The sequence below is a fragment of the Rhinolophus ferrumequinum genome, chromosome 16 (genome assembly GCF_004115265.2).
Source record: "Rhinolophus ferrumequinum isolate MPI-CBG mRhiFer1 chromosome 16, mRhiFer1_v1.p, whole genome shotgun sequence".
Lineage (NCBI taxonomy): Eukaryota > Metazoa > Chordata > Mammalia > Chiroptera > Rhinolophidae > Rhinolophus > Rhinolophus ferrumequinum.
In genome coordinates, this window is record NC_046299.1 from 33657637 (window position 1) to 33671400 (window position 13764).

A 13764-nucleotide genomic window follows, 5' to 3' on the forward strand; every position below is an offset into this window, starting at 1 on the left:
CCTTGAAACCTGGCATGTCTTGAACTTTAGACTCCTTGGAGATGGGCAGCTGTTGGAATATGGCAGCTTTCTAAAAACTTTTTAACTATTGTTCTCCTCTCCTCTTTCCCCGTGGCAGGATCCCTGTAGTCTTGTAGTTCTTAGTTTAGCTAACAAGTGTGGAATTTATTTGCAAATCTGGGACTTCACCCTCCATGACTTCCTCATCTGGGGGATTTTTCTTCCTCAATTTTCAGCTACCCTGACAGACCCATTTTCTGACCAATATGACTGTGGTTTGCTGCTTGCATTCCATCTGCTGTGGCACAGACTTGGTTGTGCCCTTACGGGATAAGCTGTATAACTAAATTATCATCCACTGTGGTTCCCTTCTTTTAAGGGTTGTATGTAGATTGTCCACTTTCTGCCTGCTTTTGGTTGTTTTCTAGTGCCCTCAAAGTTGATTTTTATATTTGTTCGCAGTTTATAATTGTTATTGCATGGAGGGCAACTCTGTTATCATAAAGCCAATCTCGTAAAGAATGTGTTTTGTGTGGTTTATTTCAGATCTTTGTAAAGAGGTGTCAAATCTTTTCATTTGGAGTTTAAAAATATCTTTGTCATGTATAATTGATGAAGCTGTTGTTATCGGCCAATAGAGCATTATTCAAACATAAGACAGTATTTATGAAATACTTAGTATTTATGAAAAGAAATATAAGGCATTAAAGACATTCTAATATGGGAAATTTGGTAATCACTCTAATGTAGGCATAGCCTGATGTTAGATGACCACATGAATTTAAATTTAACATATTAGATTTAGGTATATGTATTTAAAGACTCCAGTGTGAGCACTGGAAATAAGTTTCAAGTAACTACTTCAGCATTCCTAATGTCTGGCTGCCAATTCCTGACCTACATAAATAACCTTTTAAAGGACGAGATCTCACTTTTGAAGTTTCTTATCTGCCCCAATTCATTTTGGTCACTAAAATTGGCTAGATAAGTTAGTGCAGTTCTCAGAGTCTAAGACCAGAGAGAAATTAGGACAACTTAAAATATGTCACGGTCCAGGAAAAGTAAAACTGTAGTTAGAAACTGAAATTAACACCCTCAGCATTGGTACTGGTGTGCTTTTGTCTGCTGATGCTCACCCTGGTAAAATGTATCGTCATTAGGATATTGGCAGGAATGGTAGGAAGGTCAGAAACATTTTCAGTTGTCAGCAAAGCTATGTTAAATAATAACAGCACTGCCCTGTTTCACATTTTCCCTATGTGTAATGTTTCTCTTAAACAGCTTTGAAGCACTGCCTAATGAGCAGAGATTTTTATTTGAAATAACTTTAAATAACTCTTTATAAAAAATATCTGGTCATTGTATAAAAAGAAGAAAATACTGACAAATAAAAAGGAACTAAATTAAATTAACCCACATACCTCTAACAGGTAAAAGCACTTTGGGGGAGGGGCAGCACATATTTTTTTCAGTTATTTTTGTTTGTTTTAATTCGTAAAAATGGATCATACTATATGTATTTTATAATATGCTTTTCCCCCCCTCAATTAGTTCAAGCCTTTCTGTATGTGAATGTTTGTACTTTTATATATGTGAATGTTTGTACTTTTATATATGCTGTATGTATTTATTTAAACAAAAAGAAATTGTGCAGATACGTGTTTTAAATCTGTCCAGCTAAATATCTTTGAATATGCTAAGGCCTAGGATAGTGAAAGTTTTATCATTAAGTGAAACCACGTTTGCGCTTTCTAACTGATAAGCATCAGAGAAACTTCTCTGTAATTTCTACTTTAACAAACTCAGGAACGGGTGACCTGCTCTCAGTCTGTTTCAGTGTAGGAGGAATTTGCTCCCTGGTACCTGGACCTAGTCTTGTCTAGTCTTATCATTCTGTATATAGTACAGGCTGGAAAAGGCCCGAAGTGGCTCTGCAGAATCATGCTTTGCTAATCATCACCAGCTATTTATGTAGTCACTCAATGCAGGGCGCCATTTTGAAATGCCAAAGCTTTCTATTTATTAGATTGGTGCAAAAGTAATTGCCGTTTTTGCAATTATTTTCAACCTTTTAAACTACAATTACTTTTGCACCAACCGAATAATCCAACTCTCATTGCCAGCCTTGTTCCTAGATGTTTCCAAAGTTTGTAGTCCAGCTGGGATGCAGATGTTCAACTAGGAAGGATGTTTGGTATTCTGAAAGTGATGAAGAAGTTCAGTGTCATATGAATGTATGGCAGGTGTCTTGACCTGATCTAGGATGTTTGACAAAAAGCTTCTTGGAGGAAAAGATGTTTAAATTGATACCTAAATGAGGTGTTAGAGCTGGGTAGGAAAATAGGACAGGAAAAGTCAGGGGGAGTTTTCCAGGGAGAGAAACTGTCAGTGATGGAAGCCAGGATTCATTCAGCTGCCCCTGTTCGGGACAATTTTCTTTTGTAGTTACTTTTGGAACATCGGGGTGATTTTTCCCCATCATCATCCCTGTAAAATATGTGATAAGACTGGGCTTTTAACAATTCTGTGAGTCATAATCGACAGGATATTTTACAGATTGGTTCTTTGAATGTTAATAACTTTGGATAAATTAAGACTGAACAAATGCATCACTTCAGTTTCTTAATCAAAAGGCCATGCTGAGCCCCCACAGACTAGGTTCTTTTGGCACCTAGTGGTACTTGCTGCCAGCCGAATGGTTATATTGTCCCTAGATTTTTTATGGAGGCTGTAACATCTTTCTCTTTGCTTCTTTGGTATGTCATTGGTTTCACTTGGAGGCCAGGTGACTATCTAGGCCAGGGATTAGCAAGCTACAGCTGGCGAGCCAAATCTGGCCTGAGACCTGTTTTTATGAATACAGTTTTATTAGCACACAAATCATGTCCATTTTTTTTGCGTCTGTGCACTATAATGACAGAGTTAAGTAGTTGCAAGAGATACCATATGCCCTCCAAAACCTGCAATACTGAATGGGCCGTTCCTGGAAACATTTGCTAACCACTGGTTTAGGCATAATCCATAACCACATGCCCCACATAATTTCTCTATTTTGGTTGGTGTTTCTTCTCATATTTTCCACAGCCAGTCTGCAGTTTGTCATCTCTGTTGTCTATTTTTTTCTTTCTTCTCTCCTTTCTTCCCAGGTATCCCAGGCTGTGCTAATAATAATAAGTGGGGCTGACACATCACCTTATATCACATCACACTGCATCACTGTCAGTCTTTGTTTTCAGCTCTTGTCCACTTAAATTTTGATCACTGGACATTCTCAGAGGCTTTTCCCATTACTTCTCACTTCATGGTGGCCTAGAGGAGAAAAAGCAGACCTGTGTTTAAAGTTGAGTCCTGTCACTTAGAACATAGGTTAACTTAGGCGTGTCACTGTCCTCTGAACCTCAGGTTCTTTTTCTGAAAAGGGAGATAGTGCTATAGCTGCCTTATCTATTAATACATCAGGGTTGGTGTAAGGCTCAAGGCGTGTAAATACCAGTGTATCTGTCATTTGTTCTTTTCTATAAATCTGATGGTGCTGGATGCCTGATTTCCTTCACTTGTATGCGTCCATGAAAAAGTTAATTTTGCTTTCCAATGTATTGTGGAATAAATGTGTTTTGTTTTTTATTTTGAAATTTTTGCTCAGGTAACGCCAAGGAAACTATTCTTATTAAATAGTTTGAATAAGAAAGCACGAGGCTTAAATTATCTGCATTAAACTATCTCTATAGCAAAAAAAAAAAATCAATATTACTGAATGAAAGCCCTTTTACATACATTTTTAAAACCAGAAGCACTACATTTTGAGAATAAAGATCAAATGGCAAGTCTAGAGATTAAAGACATTGCTATTCCTGGATGACAGAGTTGTTGGTAGTATTTTTGTCACTGTACTTGCTATTATAGAGTTATCATGCAGTTAATAAAATACAGACTTTGTCAAGGTGATGATAATATATACTATCGAAGTACATTGCCCGTTTGTGAAAATAACTACAGTTACCGATGCTAAGGAATTTCCCACTACATTAAATTAGGGTACCACAATCAAAAAGGTTCCCTGTGTGGATGTTACGTATTTGGAAAAGAGATGGTATTTTTAGGTCCAAGTAGAGGAATAGCCTTGTCTTTTGGACCCACTTAGCAGTGAGTACGGGGAGCAGGTTCACCAATGACCCGCTCTGCAGATATCTTGTTGAACTGTGTTATGTTCTTGCATCCCTTTCAGTTTTGATTTTCTTTTTTGTAAAAGAAATATTTACCTTTTCCACAAAGTTCCTGCCACCCATTTCAGTTTTAAAACCTATTTGTGGCAGGGCTTGGGAGGATGGACTGTTGAAGAACACCCTTCTTTCTCACCCAATTTTGGGAGCAATGGATAGACCAATGGGAGTTAGACATACAGAGGTCCATGGGAAGTAAACCTGATCAGAGTTGCAGCCAAGTGGGCTTTCTGGTGTTTCACGCTCGCGTGAGACCAATTTCCCCCTCATAGTGAAGAAGGGAACAACCTGGGTTGCCTCTCATCTGTGGGCAGGCTGGCTCTGGAAAGGGAGGAAATCAGGAGAGTCTGGGGAACAATGACCAGGCTCTTCTCCCAAACTCACCATTGCAAAGCTCATTCCTCCTCATCCAGGGGGAAGGTTGGGAGAAGACTGGGCTGGGCTGCCCTTAGGTGAATGCAAAGTCCTCCAAATGACAAGAGGAGGCCGGGGGGGAGGGGAGGTTTCCCGCCAAGGCTTTGTGAATGGATGCATTGCATGACTGACTGTGCCTGTTTTCTCAGGAACTCTACCTCAGTCTCCTCTTCTGCAAAATTAAGGCAATAATAGTGATGTGCCTCCTAGTGCTGTTGTCAAGATTAAATGAATGTAAGAACATGTAAAACATTTAGAAAAGAGCCCAGCATGTAGTAAGCAGTTTGTCTGTTTTTACTTTTAGTAATATTAATATTGCTAGCATTATTAGTATTACGCAACAATACTATGTCAGATCACTCAGATGCATTTAAAACACGGAGAGGTTAAATGATGTCTTAGTGGTGGTAATACCCTTAGAGGTTTAAGTTGAGGAGAGGAAACTGTTGGCTACATGGGGGAAAATAAGCCCTGGTTTCTTTGTGGTTTGTTTTAAACATATATTTATTCTTGGTACTGAGAAAAAGATTAGGAGGGAGAATGTTGGGTGAAAGATCACTTTCTTTTTTAAAAAATTGCTTTTAGGCTGCTGAGAAAGTTCCAGAACAGGAATGCTGGAGGGATATGACCTGGGGGTGTTTAACCTCTTCCTGTGATTAACTCCCACTGCTGTCATCAGTGTGATGTCATTATACAAAAAAACAAGTTGTTGTTTATTTTAAGTATGGAAGTTTCTAGGAGATAAGAGAACTCCAGTCTGCATTCTTAATAGCCTACCAAAACACATACTGGAAATCTCCATCGCTGCAGTATTTGTTTCTTTAGATGTGGTTTCTTCTGCTGAAAATATTAATAAGCGTTATTTGTTTATGTCCAGACAGGCTTCTGATATGCAGCACCTACCACAATGCTTTGGCATAGTAGGTGACCCCAAAATATCTGTGGAATGAATCAGTGAATTTAGGAATAGGGATATGGAAAGCAATGGGATATATGGACTTTCACAAGTGTTTGTTCTAGGCCTCTTTTGATTTTCTTCCCTATTTAACATTCTTTTTTTTTGTTACGAGCATCTCAGTTTTCTTAGAAAATACTGTGCATTGCTTTTATTTAACATTATTCAGTGTTATTTTTCCCTCTTGCCATAGACCTTAGTTTTTACAAGTAGGAGCTTTATAGTGTCATGGAAAGTTAGTTCCATTTTTTTTCCTTACAGAATATTTAATACCAGTGATTTCATTCTTTCTGGTGTTGAAGCTGAAGTTGGTAGAGTTGAGTATAAAGAAGCCTGAGAAACAGGAGGCCCAGGTTGTGTTGCTGAGTGAGACTGAACAGGTCACTTAAAGTCTTTGGGTCTATGTGTCATCACCTGTCAACAGAGAGGCCACGACTAGACGATTACATAATGAGGATTTTCCAGCTTTCAAATGATGTGATTGTAGGATTTCTGCTTGTAGCAAGATGGCCTATTGAGGTAAGAGGTCTCTGGCTCAGTAGTTAGTCTTTCTTAGCTGTATAGTCTGCTTGGGAATTGTTACTGGGATTAAGTTGTAGAAGCCGGTGGTACTTGCTCAGATTTAAGAATATATGTGTTTGGTTTTTAAAGAGCTCATGTTAGCAAAATTCAGATGGAACTTTGGATGTTTTATTTTAATTCCGTTCTTAAAACCACTAACATAGAAAGTCTCCAACTTATCTCTCCACACATAGGTTCTATAAAGTGGTTAAGTCTGATATATCACATTTAAAACACTTATGTTAAAATTACTTTATGATGGGTAGGGTCATAGTATAGCTCATATGATGGTCAAAATGCTCTTGCTGTTTTAAATGTGTCGGTTTTTGGCATGTGAAATAGCTTTTGCAAGCCAGCCAGAGAAACTGATCACCATTTATAAGATTGTTATTTCCTTGGTAAGTATGTTCCTTTATGTCCTCCAAATGTACAGAATGGGGTGAGAGGACCTGTCTGGTAAGAGAGGAGACTGAGGGCCTGCATCAGAGCTAGGTGACTAGGAGGACACATGACAATGTAAGGGCAGGACCACCTGGCCTTGGGCCTTCCTCTTCCTTACCCTCCTCTTGCAGGACATGGGGTTGCATCAGGGACACGTACCTCACTTCCCTTCTGTATTAGTTACCTATACCGCGTTTCCCCGAAAATAAGACCTAGCCGGACCATCAGCTCTAATGCGTCTTTTGGAGCAAAAATTAATATAAGACCTGGTATTATATTATATTATATTATATTATATTATATTATATTATATTATATTATATTATATTATATTATTATATTATATTAAGCGGGTCTTATATTATAGTAAAATAAGACCAGGTCTTATGTAAATTTTTGCTCCAAAAGACGCATTAGAGCTGATGGTCCGGCTAGGTCTTATTTTCGGGGAAACACGGTAGATATGTAACAACATCACCACAAACTTAGTGGCTTAATCAATGCACAAACTATGTCACAGTTTCAGTGGTTAGGGAGCTATCTGGTCATGATTTGGCTAGGTACTTTATAAGGCTGCAGTCAAGGGTCAGCTAGTCTGCTCTTATCTGAGGCTTGACTGGGGATGGATTCGCTTCTAGGCTCATTGTGATTGGTTGTTGGCAATTTCTTGTGGGCTGTCGGGCTGAGGGCCTCACTTCTTGTTATCTGTCAGCTGGAGGCTGCCCTCGTGGGTCTCTCGCTATAGGCAGCTCACCACGTGGCAGCTGGCTTCTTCAAAGCCAGCTAGGAACAGAATCTTATAGCAGCACGGGCATTGCAATGTTACGTGATATAACCACATGAATTCCATCATTTTTACCTTATTCTATTGGTTACAAGCAAATCCCAGGTCCCACCTCCACTCAAGGGGAGGGGATTACACAGGCATGGATAAAAAGATACAGGGATCCTTGGGGCCATTTTAGAGTCTGACACATTTAAGGCTGGCCAGGAATATGGCTTCTCTTTATCCTTACTCTCCTCTCTATGCATTCTCCTACTTAACGAGGTGCGTGTTTCCCATCCCTTCTGTCTTCTTCCCTCCTTCTGACCCGCAGATAATACAATAACCCTAAGGGACTTTTCCTCCTGTTTTTGGCTGTAAAGATGCAAGGAAAAGGTCACAGGAAACTGCTTTGGTAAGCAACTCTCATGCTATAGGGGCCCTCCCTCAACAGCTGATATTTTGGGTGTGTAACACTTGTTTCTCAGTCAATCTGTGGCTTATGTAAAGGACCTACGTGGGGCCTTCTCAGCTTTTGTATCGTCTGGTCACTTTAAGTAAATGCTGAATTCCCCAAACCAGTTCATTTTCACAGTGCCGTCCTTTGAGAATATCTTGTTATGACTGTGTTTTTAGATTCTCGTTTAGAGACAGTAGCAGTTTGGGTCCTTTTACTCTTTGGCCCCATTAACTGCTCTTTGTATTAGTCGTCTGGGTTGTTTCATGCCTTTCTCTGTCCGATCCTGGTCTTCATCGCTCTTCAGGTACTGCTCTTTCTCTTTGCTGAGGAGACAGTGTCGTTCAGAGGTGAAGAACAAGCACTGAAGCCAGACTGCCTGGGTTTGAATCCCGGCTCTGCCATTTCTTAGTTGAGTAATCTCAAACAGGAGATGCAATTTTGTTTCTCTATGGCTGGTAATAACATTTCTGAGTTTTCCACCGGCCAACAAACTGCTGCCACTCTCACTTTGTTCCCAAGATTTATGCACAGATATAGGAACAATGTGTGCTTTATTACAAAATGAAACTTTACTCCAAGCCATTTTCTGGTCTCCTGGTGAAATGGGCTGGAACATATCTGAGCTTATGAAAATACCTCTTTTTGTTGATGTCACCGTCACCCTGGTACTGGCTTTGCCCCCTGATGGTGAGGATAGCGTAATTCTTCCAATAGCAACAACATTTGAGGAATACTTACTGTTTGCCATGCTTATGAAACTATTTGCAGGCATTATGTCTTTTAACCTGCATGGCAACATTAAATTGTAGTAGTGCTATTACTCCCATCCTAGAGATGAAGAAATGGAGGCGTAGAGAAATTAAACAACATTCTCAAGGTCTTCAGGAAAGGTTGGGGGATGCAGTTCTGTGTAACCACAAAGCTTGTGCATTTAATGACCACAGGACACTGTCTCCCGTAAAGAAAGCCCAAACTCCTCTTAATGAACTAACTCCTTGGGAGAAAAGAGGCTAAGAACCCCAAACAGTCATGTCTTATGTATGGGTACAAGAGCTTTTATCCACTTCTGCAGCCTTGGTGCAACTGTCATCCTCTGGCCTCTCAGCTCTCAAATGCTCTTGGTTTTGATGCCCACCAGTCTCCTTCCACCTCGGGGGAGAAGGCTTGGCCTCAGCCTAGAGCAGAGAGCATACCTTCAGAAAGGAGTTTATTCTTTCTGGCCAGGTCTCCGTGTGACTGTGGTAGAACCCCAACATTGTATAGAAAGCATGATTAAGAAGCACTGGGCTTTTAACAGTCCCAGCCAGGACTTACATATTCAGGTTATTCTCTTTAACTGCATCAGCAAAATTAATTGCTCACATTCTGGTGATACTGCCGTCGCACTGCATTCTTTTAAATGAACTTCATCTCAACCACCTTATAACCCCTTTCCTACCCCCAGTACTTAGTACAGTGCCTTCTGCCAAATGGTTAGTTCTTTAAAGTCAGTTGTTGAAGTCACTTGTAATTCTTTCGAATAACCATAGTGGTGGCAAATTACCATCCTTGAGGATGAATTTGATTTCATGAACCTATTTAAATATTTTCCACTATAGCAAATGAAGTGGTTTTTATTCAGAAATCAGGAGTCACCAAACTACAGTTTTAGTCAGAGGCAGATTTTGTTGTGGGCATTGCCCTCTGAGTTTGAAGGTAAAAGGCGAGTGAGTACTCAGCTTATTTATTCTGAGCAGTCAGCAACATCGGGGTGAGTCCCAAAGGGGATGACGTAGGAGTTGGGGAATGCTTTTCTTAGACAGAAAGTTCTGTTTAAACGTTGGTGTTGGTGTTGCCGCACTTGTGTGCCTTTTTTTCCTTTGAAAACATAGCTGACAAATCCATATTATAGATGAGGCTGTAAAGCGAGGTCAGCCGAGAGTGCATACCAGAAGAATTCGCACTGGTGGGAAAGATCCCTTCCTTCTTTCAAGACTTGATCATCAAAGAAAGAAACTCAGTACTGATATGAAGCATGCTAACGAATGCATAGCTAGAGCTTCCTGTTTGCACATTAGTAAAGGCCAGCAACTAAGATGGGGTTTTTTTTACTTAACACTCCATTCAGGGCAACGTAGAAAAGTTTTATGTTGCTCTCAAAAGTATGATTTGAACCCCTCTCCAAAATGTTCACGTAGGAAAAGAGTGTGAATTTAATGGACTATATAACCATAGTTGCAATTGTTACCATGAATTTAATAGGCTGTCATACTGGGACTAGTAAACACATCATTGCAATTATATTTTGGTGGCATATTCTATGGTGGGGACTATAATTCATTATCTCTAATCTACGTAATTATTCTCCAGGTATGTATTATTGTCCTTATTTTAGAGACTCGGAAACTGAGGCGGAGAGGGATTAAATCACCTGACAAAGACCACACTGCCGTTAACTAGCAGAGGTGAAGTTCAAGTCTATTTATTGTAAACCTGTAACAAACCTGCATTTCCCGTCACTTTTAAAGGCTTCCATGCCAAGTGACCAGGCATATAAAGCGATAGCTTACCTGTGACCATGCTCCCCTCCGTGTTGGGTATAATCTACAAGTCTGACTCTTAGGTCCTTCCCGCTATTGGTATTGATGTCGACAAATTCTTAGTTACTGGGAAGTTGTCTGGGTTTATGTGGTGCTTCTTTTATTCTCTCTCTTCTTTATGGCACACACGCACGTACACTCACACACACACCCTAATGGTTTAGATAACTTGAGGTTCTGTCTGTTCTATAACTGAGGTGACACTGTCTCTCATGGTACCTCAGTGTATGGAGCCACTTGACAGTTATTATTCAACTCTCTGAATGACTTAACACGGAGGCTTCAAGTGAGGAAAGAGAGCAGGTTCCTATTTTAAGTGTTGTCTACTTGGAGCCATATGTTCTTCATATAAAGTGAGCAATAGTTGCATTCTGCTGGGTAGATGTGGGGTGTTTTCATGCAGTACTCGTCTGTGAAGGGAAAGAAAGTGGAACCTCCGATCCTTAGGTTGTAGACTGTATAATGGTAACGAAATTTAAAGACAAAAGTAAAATACCATTCTGAATGACACCCTTTTGGAAAAAGGCAGGCACTTTGCTGGGCATATTCCATTATTCCATGAATTACATGAACCTCCCGTGTTTGAATTGGACACACAGAGAAGGCAGCAAGTCTGATCATTGGGCATTAGGTGCCCCTGGTGCTGGGATAATGTCCTTATTGGATCAAAGCATGCTTGACTTTGGCAGATTACACCTTTCATCTTATTTAATCCTTACAACCACACAGTATAGTAAAGGGCATTTGATGCTCGTTCAGAAATGAAGAAATTGAGGCTGGGAAAAGGTGAATGGATTTCCCTAAGGTCACATGGCCAGTATGTGGCAGGTCTTTGAATCAAGCTTTTATGTGTGCATTACTCTTTGGTGGTTTAGGTTGCCTAATTAATTATTCACCTTTCTTATCTATTAGTTTAAAACAATTTGAGAAATAGAGCAAGGATTGAAATGGGAATCATACATAGATCTAGCTTAATTGCTGATAAAGAAGATTATAGAACTCACAAGTGTCAGTTACTTCCTTCTCTGAAACTAAAACATACATTGGGCCCTAGCACCCGTGACCTAGTCATCCAGTAACAACTGGAGAGAAGCTGGGACAGAGAAAGCTGGCTGGCCCTCCTAGAAGCAGGCAAACTAGTCCTGTTTACTGCGTGGAAGGGAGTCAGCTGGCTCCAGGTGTTAGCACTTGAGGGAGGCCCTCAATGCCAAGCTCAGTGCAGTGGCTAAGTGCTAAGCCAGTGCTTTTTCTAGTCTTCCCAGGCAAATTAGTCACTCACTTTTGTGGAGAAGGAAGGAAATGGTTGGGGAGGAGAGACAGTGGTTATTCTAATACTGTTCCCTCCCAGGAAACAGACTAAAAATCTTTTCCCGAAAACATAACGGCAGGTATTTTAAGCGTTCTCAACCCTAAACCCCAACAGTAGAAATACTGCTTTCTAAACATTTTTTTTTTCTCTTGGGGTGATCTTCTGTGTTGTTATTCTTTCCTTCCTTTTTTATTTTGGAAAGAAAGGAAGAGACGACTGTATTTTTCTGTGTTTTGGGTATAAAGAAAGAAAAAGACTAATATAGACACCAAGAAATGGTCTTTTTGAGGTATGTAACTAATCAGATTCTTTCCTCATGACAGGTGATGCGAATGTACTGGAACAATGGGAGAAGCCAGTAACTTATAGGAAGCCAAGATGACAAGAATTTTTTTAAATAATCAGTAAGTAAAATTCTGTTAGCCCTTTGGAATTCTTTTGACTACCAGGTGAACTTTCTTTCTTTCCCCCCCCCCCCTTCTTCCGCCTCCCCGCTCACTCTGGTGCAAGCCGTTGTTTCTCAGTCTAGTTGTGTAGGACACAGCTCCTTGGCCCAGGCTGGTGTTATGAGCCTTGCACTCCGCCCGCCCCTCCCGCTGAGGCAGTCGGTTGCCAATCGTCGGTCGGTCGGCCTCTCACGGCAGCTGTCGCCGGCTGCCGGCCACTCACACTGGCTACCAGCCACTCATGCTGGCCACTAGCCGCCCATGGCAGCGCACAGCAGCCGGCGGCAGCTCACACTGACCTCCGGCTGCTCACGGCAGCCCAGCTCCAGGGAGAGCCGTTGTTCACAATCTTAGCTGTAGAGGGCGCAGCTCACTGGCCCATGTGGGAATCGAACCAGCGACCTCGGCGTTAGGAGCACGGCGCTCCAACCACCTGAAACACTGGGCGGGCCCTGAATTTTCTATAAGAAGCCTTGATGAAAGAATAGCATAATCCAATAACTTAAAAGTCTAAAGGAGAAAATATTTAAAAAGTAAATATCATAATTACTTCAAAAAATTTATCTTAACATTTGAGAAATTATTCTTTCTTGGTAAGGTGTGTTATTTTCAGTTGGGTACATCAGTTTGGTGGATAGAGCATAAGTATTTAAAGGACTAAAGGAGGATTCCTTTTATATTAAACTTGGAATAGTCCTTCTCAAATATAGATATTCTTGGTCCCATTGGTTCCGTGGGCCCCATTCTTACCCACATTTTGTGGGTACATTTTGGAAGTAGATGTGAATAAACTTGGTGAATATGAATAAAACTGAGCTCTTTTTCTATACCTTTTCCATATCCCTTTTTGTATGTGTCATTTTTATACATTAGAGGCCATTAATATTTGCTAATTATCAGTTATATGTGGTTGATTTTGGTTTCATTATGATAATGATAATGTTAGTAGGTGGGTAGCCTAGTGGAAAGATCATAAATTTTTAAGTCAGACATTCATAGACCTGACTCTTGCTCTTGTGCTTTTAGTAGTTAGCCTCTGAACCTCAGCTGACTCATCTGTGTATTGGATTTGATACCTTTATGAAATGAAAGACTGTGTGGATAGCACTTTGTGCTATGACTAGTATATTACATGGCCAAAATAGAAGTGGTTACTTTATTATGACTCAGACGATTAGCCAGCTCAACTTCCTTAGCTACTATCAGGCAATGGTGGGTTAAGAGCTGGTCCTGTGGGAAGGAGGAGGTTGTAGTGTTTGCTATTTCCTGTGGTGTAAATACTTCCACCATGGCTGATTTCAGACTACCACCTAGTCACCACAAGCCGAGTTGGGAAGTAATGTGCAGGAATACACCATTATATAGTTTACTACCAGCCAGATTAAATAGTTGCAAATAATATCAAGAGCATAGATAATAGTAAATAGGAAGTGATGAATTTTGAGTATTTTTTATCTTTGTTTTTATATAATTTATTTTAATTGTATGTTTATATAATTTAACATTTAATGATGGCTCTGTTTAACAGCTGGCTTGCCAAAAATCCAGAGACTATGACAATTGACTCTAGTTGGGCTGGTAAAATCTGGCTCCAGCACACCACCGATTGTAGGTTT

At 40.2% G+C, this 13764-nt stretch overlaps 1 protein-coding gene across 3 annotated transcripts in view; it reads left to right on the forward strand.

Moving 5' to 3' along the window:
* The window catches only part of SGMS1 (sphingomyelin synthase 1), a 254168-nt gene that overhangs the window by 144326 nt on the left and 96078 nt on the right, over nt 1-13764 (forward strand). For all 3 annotated transcript variants that reach the window (XM_033130235.1, XM_033130231.1, XM_033130232.1), the window contains one exon: nt 12026-12106. The gene's annotated coding sequence lies outside the window, so the exon portion shown is untranslated. The remainder of the gene's footprint in view (nt 1-12025; nt 12107-13764) is intronic.